Source organism: Panthera leo, chromosome B1 (genome assembly GCF_018350215.1).
Source record: "Panthera leo isolate Ple1 chromosome B1, P.leo_Ple1_pat1.1, whole genome shotgun sequence".
NCBI lineage: Eukaryota > Metazoa > Chordata > Mammalia > Carnivora > Felidae > Panthera > Panthera leo.
Window position 1 is genome coordinate 137,466,043 of NC_056682.1, and position 18,541 is coordinate 137,484,583.

General features: G+C 42.6%; 1 protein-coding gene across 2 annotated transcripts in view; it reads left to right on the top strand.

The window, feature by feature from the left end:
• Positions 1-314: 314 nt before the first annotated feature.
• Positions 315-18,541, top strand: part of TMEM150C (transmembrane protein 150C) — a 77,704-nt gene continuing 59,477 nt past the window's right edge. Inside the window, exon 1 of one of the 2 annotated variants that reach the window (XM_042936067.1) lies at positions 315-337. The gene's annotated coding sequence lies outside the window, so the exon portion shown is untranslated. Of the gene's footprint in view, positions 338-559; positions 612-18,541 lie in introns of those variants that run through there. The other variant, XM_042936066.1, reaches the window with a different exon arrangement.

The window sequence follows — 18,541 nt, forward strand, 5'->3', positions numbered from 1 at the left end:
AGGCCTTGGAGTCCACTGTTCCTTGCAAGGGTCAGAAGTTGGCCTGGTGTTTGTTCTTTACGCTGAAAGAAAACCGCGGGAGAGCGCAGAGTGGCGGAGAACTACATTCAGCCAGTGGATATGAAAATGAATTTTAGCTGCTTTGTGCAAAAACCCTAGGTGTGTAGACAGAAGGGAGCCAGCCAGAAGGTTACAAGAGGTCAAGAATAAATAACCACCAGGCGGAGGATCCCAGATTCTGCCCTTCCTTTTGTTGGGTGAGGAGCGCCAGGCAAACGCGTCCACAAAGGCTTTGGAAAGAAGCGGTCCGGCAGTCCACACGCAGCTCCAGTCCCGGGTAACTATTAGGGGAGCCGAAGGGCGGCTGCAGCCAGAGGCGCGGGGGCGGGGGTGTGGGGGACTCCGCTCTCAGTGGGAAGCCTCGCGGCGGGGACCCCAGAATAAGTCGGGGGCGGGCCGCGGCGCAGCGGGCAGGCGGGGGCGGGCGGCCGAGCAGATCCCACCCCTTCCTGAAGGAAGCGCCCTCCTCGCCGCCGCTGCCGCCGCCGCCGCTGCCTCCGCCGCAGGTCACGGCCCCGCGAGGCGACCGCGGCCCCGCCGCACCGGAGCAGGTAGGCGCGGCGCCCGCGGCGCCCCCTCCTCCGCCCGGGCCGCCGGGCAGCCAGTGGGGGCGTCGGGCCCGGCTCCGCGCTCAGCCCGGAGGCGGAGCCCGGGAGCGGCGGGCGCTGCAGCGGGGCTCGGGCGGCAGGGTCCTCCTGGCCGCGGGGGCCCTGCTCGGCTCGGGCCCCCTCCGGAAGCGCCCCGGGCGCGGAGCCGCCCGCCCGAGCCCCCGCGGGCGAGACGCGAGTGTCCGGCGGCGCCGCGTGGTCCCCGCCGGCTCTCCCCCGCGCGCGAGCGCCGAGCCGACGCGCCTCGGTCCCTGCCGCCGCCGCCGCAGTGCTGTCCGCCGAGCCCCTGCGCCGCCCGCCGGCTGCGGTTCTGTCCCGTCCTTTGACAGGTGTCCCCACCCGCCGCCCCCTTCGGAACCCCAGGCCTTTTGTTGTCGGGAGGACTCCGGTCAGAAGCGACCCCAAATTTGGCCCCCAGGTCTCTCTGCCATTCGCTGTTCACTTTACCGTTAGCCAAGTCAGGCTGGCTCGGGGAGCGAGGTAGCCGGGAAGAAGGCACTAACTTGCTTTGCCCTGTGCACCGCCCTCCACTCTAAATGCACAGTCTTGCTTTCCTCTCCCGGGTGCACACTTGCAAAGAAATGGGGTTTTCGGTTTCTTCGCGGAGGCAGCGGTGGGGCGGGGGGTGGTTACCGAGGCCGTTTGGTCATCCATTGCAATAAAAAAAGTGATTAGCTTTGGATTATGGAGAGAGACATTATTTAGTGGTTTCCTCCTCCATAAATGAATCAAATCGAGAAGAAGAGTGTTTTTCCCATTTTAAATTACATATTCCCTTTTTCTCTACCCATCCCAGTTCTCTGTCCACTCTTCCCTCCAGAACACTTTATTATATCACAAACGCTCCACTGATTTTTTTGTCAGGTTTATTCCGGCCAGACCGTCTTTCATGGCTGAGCCAGGATTTTGACTGCAAATGGGAGAACATAGCCCAGTTGGGATGGAAGCCTCTCCTCGAGTGATCCCATTACCTCTTACTACATGCGAGGTCTTGTCTGAGAACCAAATATACTAATGATATGTTAAAAAAAAAAATGTATTGGATCCATTACAACATAACAAAGCCAAATGGTAATATTAGTTTCTGCTTCTTCGTTTCTCTGCTCGAATCAAAGGCAAGTTTTTTTATAGTGCAGGGCTGTAACTCCATTCTGGGCTGCAGTTCATCATAAAGATAGGCGAATGTGAATATATAAACTCCATGGTAGCAGTTAATAAGTTGACCTACTTAAAGTTTTCAAGGAAAAATTGTTAGGCTCATATATGTGATATTTGCAGATCAAAGAATTTTTGTCTTAGCGCTCATGCATTAAATCCGAAACTTTCTTTTTCTATGTGTCCTAGAGACACCATGTTTCTAAGATTAGCTATAGCTGTCATCTCTTAACTAGAAATGTGAGTTTAATCTTCAAGGCATAAGCACAGGAATTTTAATGGTGTATCCTTTATTTATACATTATTTAATAAATGTTTTGCAAGCTCTCCAACTTGGAAGCTCAAAAACTGGACATGGTAAATAAAAGGATAAAGAAAATTTGCTACCATTAATAACTGTTGGTAGATGTTATGACACTGAACAAACATATTAAAGGATTTGGGAAGTGCATGTTTATTAAATCTGCCTTTAGCCATAGGCAATTTGTTTGGATTATTTAAACTGATGTTGGTGTCTTTATAGCAATTGTTTAACTCACGTATTTCTCATCAAATGCCTTTCACAGATTGCTTTGTGGAGGAGATAGTTTGCTCTGTGGAATAATTTTTTGTATGAACATAATAATGCCTAATGTTTAGTCTTTGTCATAGAACGACCACAATCATGCTTACAATGACCTTGCAGGGTTGTTTTTTTTTTTTCATACTCATTTTACCTGCTTTGTGATCACCAACAGGGACAGCACTTTGCTTTACACTCTTGTCTGCACCCCTGCTTTGTTTCCCCTGTGACCTAAGCACACCTCTGCAGTACAATGGCCAGATTAATAGGGCAGCCCGCAGTCATGAAAGAGGAAAAGCTAGCTGGCCCCTGCAATTTTAGCCATTTGCTTTCACTATAATCTGGCCACTAGGGATCATTTCAGTAACCAATTAAGCAAGACAGACACTGACAAGATAATGTATTACCTCTCAGTCTTCCCCTTCACCAGAAGGATCTATAGCACTCAGAATCCACACTCCAGTGGTAATTAGGTTCTGTGAGGCTCAAATAAGATGTGTACTAAAGTTCTCAAAATGAGATACAAAGACCATTACCAAATCTGGGTCTAAATTCATGAAAAGTCTAGGAACAGACTCAGGTATGTAATACATATTTTCCTTATCCTAAGGGTAACAGCAGAAGTGCATCCCTACTTATTGTAACTGCAGACTTTTCTTCCTGGTTTGGACGGTGCTGTGTGTCTTTATGGTTTTTCATAAACTGCTCTAAGTACTTTCAAACTCGCTTATGAGTTAGTAGCACTTTAACAAGTCGTTGCTGTCACCAAACAGCATTTCCTGTCACGTTTGGATTTTAAAAGATAACTTGCAGCAATGGAAAGTCTTAATGCAAAGAGATTTTAGGCCCGTTGGAATGGTATTTTGAGATAATAACAGAATCTTTGGGCAGTAGCCTTCAAATTTAATCCCACAGTGGTTTAAGTCAAGCCACCTCTGCTGAGTAGGGCTTAGAACTCTTTTCCCAAATAAGAAATGAATAGTTTTCTTTAAGCATCTGTAAATGGTCTTTCTCTATATCAGTACTGTCCCATAAAACTTTCTGTAGTGATGGAAATGTTCCATAATTTGTCCAAAGTGCTAGCCACGAGCTACATGTAGCCATTGAGCACTTGAAATGTGTCTAGTGCTATTGAGGAACTCAATTTTAATTTTTATTTAATTTAACTTTATTTAAATAGCCACACGGGGCTAGTGGCTATCATACTGGATAGTCCAGCTCTGAATTGTCTTTACCTGTTTCCTGTAGAGATAACATTTGATGGTGATTATTCTTTAGAAGAAAGTGGAAATAAGCAGTGATAGAACCAGGAAATAAGATTTCACTCTGTCATCCTGTTATTACAAAAAACACTAGCATCTACTCTAAAGGATGTGTTTGCTGAAGTTCCATTCCACTCTAAAAAAAAAAAAGTTTCCCTTTTTAATTTATAGATATTTGGTAGCCACCAAAAAAGCATCACCCAGAGTTGTTTAGATGCTTGGCCCCATGTGTCTGTGTTCTTGAACTTGCTTAAATTTGCTCTCTTGCGCATTATAGAATCACTTATTCTTAAAGTCAGTTTCTAGGGGTGCCTGGGTGGCTCAGTCTGTTGACTTTTGATTTCTGCTCAGGTCATGATCCAGGGTCATGAAGTCCAGCCCCACATAGGGCTCTGCACTGAGTGTGGAGCCATCTCTCTCTCTCCTCCTCCCCTTCTCCACCCCCCCCCCCCCACCTCCCTCCCACTGCCCTCTCCCTTTCCCTCTCCCTCTGCCTCCTCTGCTGTGCATGCACTCTGGCTCTGGCTCTCTGGCTCTCTCTAAAATTTAAAAAAAAAGTCAGTTTCTGCACTTTTAAATTTTTCCAGGGGAGGGACATTTGGAGAGAGGTAGGAGGTAGACAGTGACGCACAACCATTTCCCCTTAAAATTCCCATAAATCTGATAAATGAGTACCCCTGCCTCAAGGAATGCCTAGAGCATCACTTAAGGATGCTTGAATACACTTAGGAAATGTTCCATATAATCCTTTGTTTTTTTGAGATTTTACAATGCACAATAATAACATGGTGAAGCCTCTAAGATGAGATACATATACTCATTTAACTTTTTTATTATTAGTGTTTCCAAAAATTTTTCATATAACACTTACAGTATTTTTCAAATCATGTGTCCTAAGTCATGAAATTGATTTAAAAGGTTAGAATCAGCATTTTTTTATTAAAAAAAATTTTTTTTAATGTTTATTTTTGAGACAGAGAGAGACAGAGCATGAACGGGGGAGGGTCAGAGAGAGAGGGAGACACAGAATCCGAAGCAGGCTCCAGGCTCTGAGCTGTCAGCACAGAGCCCGACGCGGGGCTCGAACTCACGGACCGCGAGATCATGACCTGAGCCGAAGTCGGGCGCTCAACCGACTGAGCCACCCAGGCGCCCCTAGAATCAGCATTTTTAAAAAATGAAATGGAATATGTAGTAGTAGAATAGGAATTCTCACTATGCGTCCCTCTGAGTAGGAGCTGCTAGTGATTAACGAAATTTTTGGTTCTCCCACATATGGCAAATACAAGGCCACAAGGAGCATAGTGGTTAAAAGCACTACATTAACAGGACCCTTGGGTTCAAATCCTAACTCTGCACTGCCCAGTCCATATATAGTAGGGACTATATAAGCAGGCTCAGTGTTTGTAGTATTAATACATAAATGTGTGTATCCTAGATCATGATGTAAAATACTGCCTCTGAAACTAGGCTTGGGACCCACTTTTGGAAAACACTGATCTGAGACAAATGTGATCATCAATTTTAACAAGCAACATCACTGAGTACTTACAGGGCTCCATGCTGAATGCTTTACATGTATTATTTTGTTTCTTTCAACAGTCCTTTGATATATATAAGCACTGCCACAATCCCACAGTACCTATATATTCCAGGATGTCATAGAAGCAGAATCTGGACCCCGGACAGTCTGGTAACAGAACCCATTTAGTTCAACCCCCTCACCTCCCGTATTGCAGTGTGACAGTGATACATAGACGGACATCTGCAGACCTGTGAGGCTCAAGCATTATACAGCATTGCACAAGTACAGAAATGAGCAGTCCACAGGTGTTTTCTGTGGAAGACAAGTCCTAAATGGTGAGAGGTGGTCATTGCATTATGTGTAAACTAGGGGAGACCTGTCTGCTGCCAGTCCGTGACCTCTGAAAGCTAATGCCCTTGGTCAGGCAGCCTGGTGACCAAAGAAACACGAATGACCCTGAGACTGCCTACAAATTGTGCAGGCTTCCTTCCCTTCTAACCACTTGCTAACTTCTGCATACTGGTTGTAGCAAATAGTCACAAATGGTCTAAATAGATATGTCCATCCCATAAATCCCCCACTTTTTGCTGCATTCTAAATTCTTCAGAATCACTTCTTGCCTGTAGGTGCTTCATGGTGTGTATATATATTTTATATATAATTGGCATATAACATTATATTGGTTGTGATGTGCAACATATTGATGAGATATTGGCATATATTGCACAATGACTAAGTAAGTCTAGTTAAAGTCCATCACCACATATAGTTACAAATTTTCCTGTGGTGAGAACTTTTAAGATCCACCCTCTTGGCAACCTTCAAATATATACAAACAGTTTTATTTACTATAGTCACCATGCTATATGTTATATCCTGAGGATTTATATTTACTTATAACTAGAAGTTTGTACCTTTTGATTTAAATTTTAATATAATAAATGGAAAGCAATGTTGTTTTAAGAATTTTATATAAAAGGAGATGTCTTAAAATTGGGTCTGGAAATCTTTTTTTTTCTCCCCTAGTGTAATCTAGAAAGTAAAACTAATTTCATTTTGGAAGTAGATTTCGGTTTTCCCTAAAGGTCAGACCAAATATAAGCGATCACATGTCCGTAGACTTTGTCAGGTAGAATAGGAGAGGCAACGGCTTGTCATTGTGGTTACTTTTCTTCTTTAAAAAGTACCGAATGTCCTTGAGACATTCAAATATGTTCAAGGCTGCAGAGTCGTCCATCTCTGAAGACAGTGATACAGACTCTACCTGTGGAATACAAAGGAGTTCAGTCTTTGAAAAACCACTGAAGGTCATGTAACACTTTTAGGCAAGTGTAGACAAAGCTTAAGAAGTAATTGTGGGGGCGCCGGGGTGGCTCAGTTGGTTAAGCATCCAGCTTTGGCTCAGGTCATGATCTCACGGTTCATGGGTTCGAGTCCCACGTCGGGCTCTGTGCTGACAGCTCAGAGCCTGGAGCCTGCTTCAGATTCTGTGTCTCCCTCTCTCTCTCCCCCTTCCCTGCTTGTGCTATCTCTCTCTCTTTCCCTCAAAAATAAATAAACATTAAAAAAATTTTTTTCAATTTAAAAAAAAGAAGTAATTGTGATTAACTGTGGCAGTAGAGGAAATTAGCCTGTAGTTTAAATGGTGTTATTTAATTCTGCAATAATTATAATGAATTATAATGGTTTTCAACTGAATGTAAACATAAATGTCTCCAGAAATAACATAGCCTTACATCAAACATTTCATTTATTAACAAAGTAGACTTCTTCCTGGGTTGGGTTTTTTTACACTTATAATGGCTTAGCTGCCAAAGAAATATTTTAAGTGGTAATAATTGGAAGTTTTAAAGAATAAATTAAAACTATACATAGCCGAGGTCACCTGGCTGGTTCAGTCGTTAGAGCATGCAATGCTTGATCTCGGGGTTGTGACTTCAAGCCCTATGTTAGGGGTACAGAGTACTTTAACAAGAAGACAAAAACAAAACTGTACATAGTCAAAATGGACATTATATTATTTAAACGGGGCTGGTTACTAAGACAGTCTTTCAAATTAGTTTTCATTCTATTGATTCATGAGTGGAAGGTGTTAATTAAGAAATACTGATGTCATTGTACAGCATTTCAAATAGAAATATTATTTTTTACTGAAGTGTTTTGTAAATTAGAATTCTGTAATGAAATTGTCCTGGAATTTCTAGGGGAAATATATCTCCTGGAATTTCTAAATTCTACTTTTCACTAAAACTTAAATTATATTTACATAGAAACACTAGTAACTAAAATATACCTACATGCAGTAGCAGGAACATTCACTTATGGATGACAGTTTTTCTTTCTTGTGGTATTATGTTCCCACATATCTTAGACTTATGTCATTTTGAAAATTTTACCAGTCCTGTCAATGACAGCAGTGTTCACAAGAACAATATTTATCGCCCTGTAATTTTAGCAGCTAATAGAATTGTTCCTGAATGAGCAGATTATTTTTTCTATGACATTTTGATTGGTGTTTTTCCATTTTCATTTGAGCTTATATGTGGCATAAGAATTGACTTCTATGAAAAGAGGAGGGTTGCCATTTGTATACCAAAATTTTGATTGTCTCTGTATGCGTGTGAAAATAAAGACAACAGTTTTCCATTAACTGATTTGGGGGAAGGGATACTGTTGTGATCAAATAGTGGCCACATGATGATCTTTTAAGATCAGACCATTGAACCAAGTGAGCGTACAGTTACAGGGCCATAAATTTGGCAATTCGGAAATGGTGTTCTTTATTAGCTGTTGGTCACCATTTGTGAAATCCTTAGCGTGGCCCCTGGCCCAGAGTAACTTTTTTATTTTCACTCTTACGGCCTATGCATATTTTACACTCGTTCTTGACATACTGTCTCTGTTAAGGCTGACTTAACAGGACTCTGATGTTGAACCTAGGCTGACTTCAGTTTCGCGTATCTCCTGGTTTCCTTGCTTGTGGCGTGTTTACCTTGACTTTCCAGTTTAATCATTGTTTCTTTTGTGTAGACATTATGTCACATAATCTTTTTGTATCCCACCCAGTTGTCTGAGGATGGAGGTTGGCAAACTATTTTGTAAATAAAGTTTTATTGGAACACAGCCGTGCCTGCTGGTTGCATATTACCTGTGACTCTTTCTGTACTACCGCTACAGAGTCAAGTAGTTGAAACAGCCCATCTGGCCCATAAAGCTGAAAATCTGTACTATTTGGCCCTTTATAGGAAAAACTTATCAACCCCTGTTCATATGATACTCTTCTTATGGTATCCGTGAAGAAAATGTGGAAAAAATGGCCTATCATATATAGTTAATTTTACACAGTTAATTGCTTCCTGTAGGAGCAGATTTCACATGTGAATGACTAAATGAGTGACAAATACTTCTCTCTTCCTATTGCACTGTCCATTGCCTATGCAAGAAGGTGTCATCACCATAGGCTTAGGTATCATATAGATCTGGGTCGCTAGCTGTGTAACTTTGAATAAATTACCTAATCCTTTTTAAGCTATTATAGGTACTATGGCACCACTGTTGGAAGATAGTCCTCTGAGCGTCCTGTGCATTTTGACAGGTCTTTACAAAGAGAGGCACCGACTGTGCTTTTGTCCTGGGTTGTCTTTTCAAGGATGTTTGTGTAATGAACAGTCTTGGATATAGAGGTAGTGTTGCCCTCAGAAGCAAGGGGCAGGCATGCTTACATCTAGTATAATAGATTTGCGTTTCCCCAGGTCAGAGTTCCTCTCCAGGAATGCTGCTCACTGTGTGTGCAGGTATCACATGACCCTCTTTGTGGCACCTTGCAGGAATTGAGCTGGAGAACGGTACAAGAAAATGCAGGTACTCCAGCTACTGCTGTTGCTGAGAGTAATAAAGTCCTTTGTCCCTGACCTGGGAGTCTTGGGTCTTATGCCAGCATCTATGAAACTGTGGCAGATAACTTGTGCAAATAGCATAAAATCCCAGACCTTTCCAATTCTCAGACACCTATTCTGTGGGGTTATTATGAGACTTGAATAAGGTAGTGAATATTAGACATTTAACACAGTGCCTGGCAGATAGTAAGTGCCCAATAAATGTTAGCTATTATTATCTAGCTGGTTATTAACTCTGAGGTATGAAGTTGAGTCCCAGTTTGGTTTTTTTTTCAACGTTTTTTATTTATTTTTGGGACAGAGAGAGACAGAGCATGAACGGGGGAGGGGCAGAGAGAGAGGGAGACACAGAATCGGAAACAGGCTCCAGGCTCCGAGCCATCAGCCCAGAGCCTGACGCGGGGCTTGAACTCACGGACCGCGAGATCGTGACCTGGCTGAAGTCGGACGCTTAACCGACTGCGCCACCCAGGCGCCCCAAGAGTCCCAGTTTTGTGTGGACAACTTATATCTTAAGATAGTGGTTTTTCAAAATGTAGGTCGACAGAGCTGTGAAAACAGTGAAGTAGATTAATTTTTGTAATGAAACAGAAAATATAATACAATAGAATATATTAAAGAAAATATGCAAGTGCAAAATATGTAGTAAGGATAAATATTGATTTGTAAAACCTTTAGTTTCAGTTATATGTGTGTGTGTGTGTGTATGTGTATTTTGGGCTGTGATATATTTTTGTTTACTGTCAGTCGTGGTCAAAGAAGTTGGAAAGCCACTGCTGCCCTAATACATATATGGAACTATACAGAAAAACTTTTGTTCATGAGAGCATAGAATTCCTGTCTTAGTTCTCATTCTGGAAAAGGGGCATAAAAGGCTACTCTCCCTCATCTAGGTGTGACTGCTGAGAAGGAATGACCTGAAATTCAGTTTGTTTACCATCTGCAAACCATGTGGTTCATTTTGCCAATGATAGCAGAAAATGAATATAGCCACAGGTTATTTTCAGAAGGAAGGGTTTTTTTGTGGTTATGTTAGCATTATCCAATAGAACTTTCTATGTTGATGAAAATGTTCTGTTTCTGCACTGTGCAGTACAGTAGCCACTATCTGTTGAGCACTGTAATGTGCAACTGAGGAACTGAATTTTTAACTAAAAATTAAAAAAAAAAATTTTAAGTGTAAAAAAATTTTATTTTTGAGAGAGAACAAGACCATGAATGGGGGAGGGGCAGAGAGAGAGGGAGGCAGAGAGAATCCCAAGCAGTCCCCATGCTGTCAGCACAGAGCCTGATGCGGGGCTCGAACTCATGAACTGTGAGATCATGACCTGAGCTGAAATCAAGAGTCAGATGCTTAACCAACTGAGCCACCCAGGCACCCCAACTAAAAATTTTAATTAGGATTAATTTAACTTTAAATAGCCATGTGAGGCTGTTGGACAACACAGTTTTATTTAGACAACACAAAGTTGTGGTTTCCTCCAGTACAATTAACCATGTGGTTTGGCTTCTGATACTGTCCTAAGGTACAGCACCCTTCCACTGGGTTGTTCAAACAACCATTGACCCTTGCCCATGGCTGGCTTGGGCAATCATTTGGGTGAAGAAGTGCTTGAGGAGTTGCTACCTTGGACAGCGCCACACACCAGGAGAAAATGTCAAGGAGCTGTAGGTAGAGATTCTCAACCCTGGCTGTGCAGTAGAATCATCTGAAGAGCTGTAAAAATTCAGGCTGCATTTCAGACCAAATCAGACATTTTTAAAAAGTTCCCTGGGTGCTCTTTCATTCCATCTGCTGGGCAGCCTGTGCACTTCGGTGCTCCATCACGCTATCACAGGCTTGCCTGTGGTCATATGGGCAGGGAAATGGGCACACGAAAGACAGTGGACCCCTCCCTTATCTTAAACAGAAAGACTCCAACTTATCTTTGGTGTTGATTGCTGAGCTGTTTCCCACCCGGTTGCCCTTGCAACAGAGGTCCTCTTGCTCAGTGGGGATTTGCAGATTTGTGCATGACAGAATTGAGCTTCAAAGAAAGAAAAATATAGGCTCTTATTGACCAATTCACATGTGCAATGCTTTCCATTTATATATCCAGCAAACCTTTATAGAGGCCCTACTGTATGTTTGAGGTAAAGTGTGCTTGCTCAGTCTCATGGGAGAGACCGACATGTAAATAGTTATCCTACAGCAGGGTAAGCATAATATGGAGAGAAGAATCACTATGTGCCTTGAGAGCACCCAGGAGCACCCAGGGTGACAGAGATAGTGACACCCAAACTGAGTCTTACAGGATAAAAAGGAGTAGTCACATGAAGAAGGGGGAAAATGAACAAAAGAGCAGATACAGCCTGGGAGGAGGCCCTGGCTTAAATTTTCTGTTCCTCTAAAGGATGCCTGTTGGTTAAGTGTCCAACTTCAGCTCAGGTCATGATCTCACAGTCAGTGGGTTCAAGCCCCATGTCGGGCTCTGTACTTGACAGCTCAGAGCCTGGAGCCTGCTTCGGATTCTGTGTCTCCCTCTCTCTCTGCCCCTCCCCCACTCATGCTCTGTCTCTCTCTCAAAAATAAATAAATGTTTTTTTAAAGTAAAAAAAAATTTTCTGTCTCTCTAAGATTGAACTCCATAAGATACCTTCCTCATAGAGAAGACCCTCCCTGCAGTTTTGCAAACCTCACGGGATATCCTTATCCTAACTGGGCTTTATCATTTATTGATTCACTCACTCATTTATTCATTCATTCAACAAGTATGGTGTATTGAGGTGTTACTGTGTGCAGACATCATCTAGGTGCTGGTGATAGAACAGTGAACAAAACAGCATCTCTGCCCTCAGGGAGCTTTATTGTCTATTGGAGAAGACCAACCAGAAATAGATAAATAAGGAAATAGTATAGTGTGTGACAAATGTGTTATGAAGAAAAAGAAAGAGTTTGGAAATACCCAAGAAAGTGCTCTGAGAACTAGAAGTCTCGTAGCATGCTCTCTCTCTACAAACTTACTAGCATTTCTTACCTCTTTTTCGAAACTAGACCTGGATCCTGCAATCATTTTCTTTCATTCAAGACTGGCCATCCACCTGTGTCCATAACCCCATGACCTCCTACCTCTTCCACCACCTAACTGTGTCAACAAGACCTTTCACACCCACCTCCCCTACATATCACATCTTGTGTTTTCACTCCCTTTTAATGTTTTCTGGTCCTCTGCTGGTTCCTCCCATTCTTTTCCTCTGCCCCAAGAGAATCCATGTCTCATAATGACCTTGACCTTTTGGCTGACTGCTCTCTCACTCTTCCATATGGGTCACTGCATGAAAAGGTGTGTCATGCAAACATGGTAGAGCACCTTCCACCCTTTCTCAGCACTCCTATCCATCCAGATCCTAGTCACTTCATTCATTCCTTGAGGAACTGAGGACCAGGTTCCACGTCTCCTCTGCCTCCCTGGCTCCCCAACTCTTGTCATAACCCTTGACAATGACACCATCATGGAACATCTGACCATAAATCTGGCTTCAAAATCCCCAGGACCATTTTAATAAGTTCATCTCCAGCTAAACCATAGCTGCTCACTCCCAACCCTCCACACAAATTCTTGTTCAAAATACCTTTCACATCAGAAATCTTTTTTTTTAATGTTTATTTAATTACAGAGAGAGCGCGAGTGGAGGAGGGGCAGAGAGAGAGGAAGGAGAAAATCTCAAGCAGGCTCCATGCTGTCAGTGCAGAGCCCGACGTGGGGCTTGAACCCATGAACGCTGAGATCATGACCTGAGCCGAAATCAAGAGTTGGAGGCTTAACTGACTGAGCCACCCAGGCGCCCCCTCAGAAATCTCAACCTCGGTGTCCCATTCTCTCTGAACATCACTATACATCCTTCTAGCTATTCCATACCCTACTCCCTCCACCTCTTTAACATCACTGAGGCATCCAGTCTCTTGACTTCCTTCAGCTGCCCTAACTCTTCCTTATAAATGCAAATAGAGTCATATCTGTCTTCATGTCCTTTCCTCAGAGGATGTGGTATCCTGTTTTCCGCATGTTTAAGGCCACCACATTACCTGAATCCTGAGTACCATCTCCTCATGCTTCCTTCAAGACCTTTGCTCTGTTAGTATTCCTCTTTTCTGTGGTCTTTTATCTCTTCCCTTTACCATCTCCTCCTGTTAGCGAAGCATTCGCAGGTTACTTCCATAAAAATAATTCTCTTATGTTTAGTAAATTAAGATACATCTCTACAAGAACACTATACAGTCTTGTGAAATATTGTTGGAGGTATATAAATGTATATCTCACACGGAAAAATGATCACAAAAATAAGTTTAAAAAGTATTAAGACGGGGCGCCTGGGTGGCTCAGTCGGTTGAGCGTCTGACTTCAGCTTGGGTCATAATCTCACCGTTCGTAAGTTTGAGCCCTGCGTCGGGCTCTGTGCGGACAGCTCAGAGCCTGGAGCCTGCTTTGGATTCTGTGTCGCCCTCTCTGTGCCCCTCCCCAGCTTGCGCTCTCTCTCTCTCTCTCTTGAAAATAAATAAAACATTTTAAAAAAAGTATTAAGACAGATTTATTGATTTTGTTTTAAATTTTTTTTATTTTTGTAGTAAAATACTCATAATATAAAATTACAGGGGCACCTGGGTGGCTCAGTTGGTTGAGCACCCAACTCTTGATTTTGGCTTAGGTCATTATCTCACGGTTTGTGAGACTGAGCCCTGTGTCGCATTCTGTGCTGACAGCCCGGAACCTGCTTGGGATTCTCTCTCTCCCTCTCCCCTACTCTCTCTCTTTCTCTCTCAAAATATAATAATATAATATAATATAATATAATATGTATAATATAATATATAAATAAAATTACTATTTTAACCAATTTTAAGTACACAGTCAGTGGTGTTAACTGTATTCACATTGTTTCACACTCAATCTCCAAAGTTCCTTTTTTTTTTTTTTGTTTTAGACCAGGAAGGTGGTATATATTTAAATTTTTTTTTTTAACGTTTATTTATTTTTGAGACAGAGAGAGACAGAGCATGAACAGGGGAGGGGCAGAGAGAGAGGGAGACACAGAATCCGAAACAGGCTCCAGGCTCTGAGCTGTCAGCACAGAGCCCGACGCGGGGCTCGAGCTCATGGACCGTGAGATCATGACCTGAGCCGAAGTCAGACGCTTAACCGACCAAGCCACCCAGGCGCCCCGTGGTGGTATATATTTAAATCATGAACAGGATGCATTAGCTATGGATTCTAAAAACAACCTAATGAAGTGGGAACTCTTAATCCCGTTTAACAGATGACTACACAGAGTTTTAGCAAATGTAAGAAATTTTCCAAAATTTGTAGAGCTAGTAAACGATAGTGCCAAGATTCAACCCTATTTTCTTTTTTGTTTGTTTTGTTTTTTTGTTTTTTTTAATATATGAAATATATTGTCAAATTGGTTTCCATACAACACCCAGTGCTCATCCCAAAAGATGCCCTCTTCAATACCCATCATCTCCCCTCCCCTCCCTCCCACTCCCCATCAACCCTCAGTTTGTTCTCAGTTTTTAAGAGTCTCTTATGCTTTGGCTCTCTTCCACTCTAACTTCTTTTTTTTTTCTTCCCCTCCCCCATGTTTCTGTTAAGTTTCTCAGGATCCACCTAAGAGTGAAAACATACGGTATCTGTCTTTCTCTGTATGGCTTATTTCACTTATTAGCATCACACTCTCCAGTTCCATCCATGTTGCTACAAAGGGCCATATTTCATTCTTTCTCATTGCCACGTAGTATTCCATTGTGTATATAAACCACAATTTCTTTATCCATTCATCAGTTGATGGACATTTAGGCTCTTTCCACAATTTGGCTATTGTTGAGAGTGCTGCTATAAACATTGGGGTACAAGTGCCCCTATGCATCAGTACTCCTGTATCTCTTGGGTAAATTCCTAGCAGTGCTACTGTTGGGTCATAGGGTAGGTCTATTTTTAATTTTCTGAGGAACCTCCACACTGTTTTCCAGAGCGGCTGCACCAATTTGCATTCCCACCAACAGTGCAAGAGGGTTCCTGTTTCTCCACATCCTCTCCAGCATCTATAGTCTCCTGATCTGTTCATTTTGGCCACTCTGACTGGTATGAGGTGATATCTGAGTGTGGTTTTGATTTGTATTTCCCTGATGAGGAGCAACGTTGAGCATCTTTTCATGTGCCTGTTGGCCATCTGGATGTCTTCCTTAGAGAAGCGTCTATTCATGTTTTCTGCCCATTTCTTCACTGGATTATTTGTTTTTCAGGTGTGGAGTTTGGTGAGCTCTTTATAGATTTTGGATACTAGCCCTCCAAAGTTCTTTTTATCTTGCAAAATTGAAACTCTGTACCCATCAAACAATTTCCTCCTTCCACTTTCTTCCTCGCTCCCTGGCATCCACCATTATGCTTTCTCTGTGAATTTGTCTAGTCTAGGTACCTCATATAAGTAGAATCATGCAGTATTTATCTTTTTATGAGTGACTTATTTCATGTAGCATGATGTCCTGAAGGCTTCTCCATGTTGTTGGGTGTATTAGAATTCCCTTTTTAAGGTTCAGTAGTATTACATTGTATGTATATGCCACACTTTTAAATGATTCCATTTTTGAAATTAGTAGTAGTATAAACACACATATATAAAACATTATATATCAGAGCGCCTGGGTGGCTCAGTCAGTTGAGTGTCTGACTTCGGCTCAGGTCATGATCTCGCGGTCTGTGGGTTTGGGCCCCACGTTGGGCTCTGTGCTGACAACTCAGAGCCTAAAGCCTGCTCCAGATTCTGTGTCTCCCTCTCTCTCTGCTTCTCCCCTGCTCACGCTCTCTCTCAAAATAATAAACATTAAATATCAATATAATAAATAAATATTATATCAATAAATATTAATATCAATAAATATCAATATAATAAACATTATATATCAAAGTTTTTTGGTGCAGAAAGATGACTTTATTAAAGAATGGGGACAGGACCCAAGGGCAGAAAGAGCTGCACTGGGGTTGGGAAGAGTGACTGTATCAAAATGTTAATAGTGGTTAACTCTAAATCCTGGAATTTTGAATACTTTTCATCTTTTTCTTGATCTGTACCTTCTAAAGTATTTATAGTGAGCCAAGGAGACAGACCTTCATCAGCTACAGTGGAGTCACCCCCATGATGGGTACCTGCCCTGCCCCCCCTGCCTCAGCTCATCTTCCACCACTCCGATCTGAGCACCACAAACCCCTGCTTCCTGCATACACACTGGTCGGATGCCTGGGAGCCCCTGCCCATGCCACTCACTGCAGCTGCATAGGAGACTTCCACATCTCTGAAGACTCAGCCCAGGATCATTTCCTCCTTGCTTGCCTACCCCCTGCCCTCAGTGCTGGGTCACTTTCCCCCTTTGGAGCTCCCTAATTCCCCATACCAATCTCTGGTGCTGTGGTTCTTTCCTGATTAACTATGAGCTGCTTAGGGGCCGGGACTCTGCATTTATCTGTGTATGCTCAGCAGTGAGCCTGGCAAACAAGCTGAGCAGCTTAGGGGGCTACTGGTCATTCAGAGGGGCTGGATCACGGGATGCTCAGAAATGAGGTTGGAAAAGTAGATGAAAGACTGGCCCTTTCTCCAGTACACACTGCTGCCCCTTGGATAAACAATGTAAACATTTAAAAATACTTTACATTTTCCTAAAAATAAATTTGATTTTAATATCATTGTAAAAGACTACATTTTTATCTTAATGATACTGGTGAACTCTGGCCCCTGTCCTTGGTCACATCGACCATGCCCGGTCTCCTATAGTGTTGGGCTTATAAACGTGTGTTTGGTAAATACCTGTTAACCTTGATAACCCTCCTAGCTCCCTATGATCAAACCTCTGTTCCTTAAATTCAGCTACTCTGACGGGCTCGAACAGGAGTTATTTGGGGGCATGGGAGGCCTTTATCCTCATCCCCCACATCATATAATAGTGACTAGCTGCCTACACTACATGTGTGACTGATCCCGATCAGGACCCTTAGGAGACATGAAGAAGTAAAAAGATGTACACCTGGCATGGCTTTGAGCACCCTGGTGAGTAGAGACAGCGAATGAATGCTTGCTACCCTTGATCTTGCCAGCTACACTGGACTGGCAGCTAACATCATATTGTAAGCAGCAGCTGTTCACACTAAGAAACCTTAATGGGCCACACAAATTTGGTAAAACACATTTCACAGGCTGGTAAAGTTAAGTAGTTTTGGATAGCTCTCTTACATATAAAAGGGGATTGTAAGCCTCTTTTAGGGGGCATGAAAGGGGCAGAAGGAAAATGAACAATAGTTATAATTACTGGGGAACTTAATCAGTTGGGGCCACCTTCAGCTTCTCAACCCACAAGGATTTATATTGGGTTTTCTTAAGGAAAATGGCCCAATGTGAGTGATTCACCCAAAGCATCTGAAATAATTTTAGCAAAAATTATTAACGATAGGACATTTAGTGTTTGAAACGATACATGTTTCAGCTGTTGAACCAATATGTGGTTCACTGGCCTGTGCTGTTTGCATCAGAATCACAATAGGGTCCTTTCGTGTTTCCATCTCATCCAAATCAGGCTCTTTTAGAGAAGCTTGGTCAGACTAGATAGCCCTGGTTATGATATTGTTGTATTGTTTTCATTTCTTTTTGCCCAGTAGGCAACTAAAGGAAGTAACATGACTCAGATGAAGCGTTAGACCTGGAGATGTTAATGGCAGCCTTTAAGTCAAAGCCTAACTGCCCTCTATACCAGCTCCGTGCTTGAATAGGTTATTTAATGTATGGAAACTTAGAGTTTCTGTTGTTCATCAGTAAAATTTGGATTTATTTGTCTGCCTTGCCGAATAGACTGTAAGCTTCTTCACAGTAGGGGTTGTGGCTCATACATCTTTAGCAAATCAGTACAGGTACTTACCTGCTAAGGTAAGAAGTCTGCAAATATTTGTTGAGCAAATCAGATTCATCTTACTTACTTCATAGGTTGTTTTGAAGAGCAGGTGGGATGAACAGCAGTTTAGTGTAGTGTTGACAGCACAGGCTCTGGAGCTAGTCCCCTGCGTCCCCATCCTGGCTCCAGCATTCCCAGCAACATGACGTTGGGCAGGTTACTGTCCTCTGTACATTTGTGATGGTACCTGCCTCCTAGAGTTGTGCCTGGCAAGCATTGAGTAAATGCTCCATACATACCAGCTATTGATATGACATGTGAAAGGCTTTTCAAATTGCTGTTCATATAAAGGTGATATTTATTCAATGAGGTCTTGCCACGTATTGGACGCTCTGAAATACTTTCAGTAGTATGTCTTTCCCTATCTTATCTAGTGGTGATTCCATTACGTTCACATTTTCTTTTTTTTTTTTTTTAACATTTATTTATTTTTGAGAGAGAGAGAGAGAAAGCACGCGAGAAGGGTAGGGGCAGAGAGAGAGGGAGACACAGAATCTGAAGC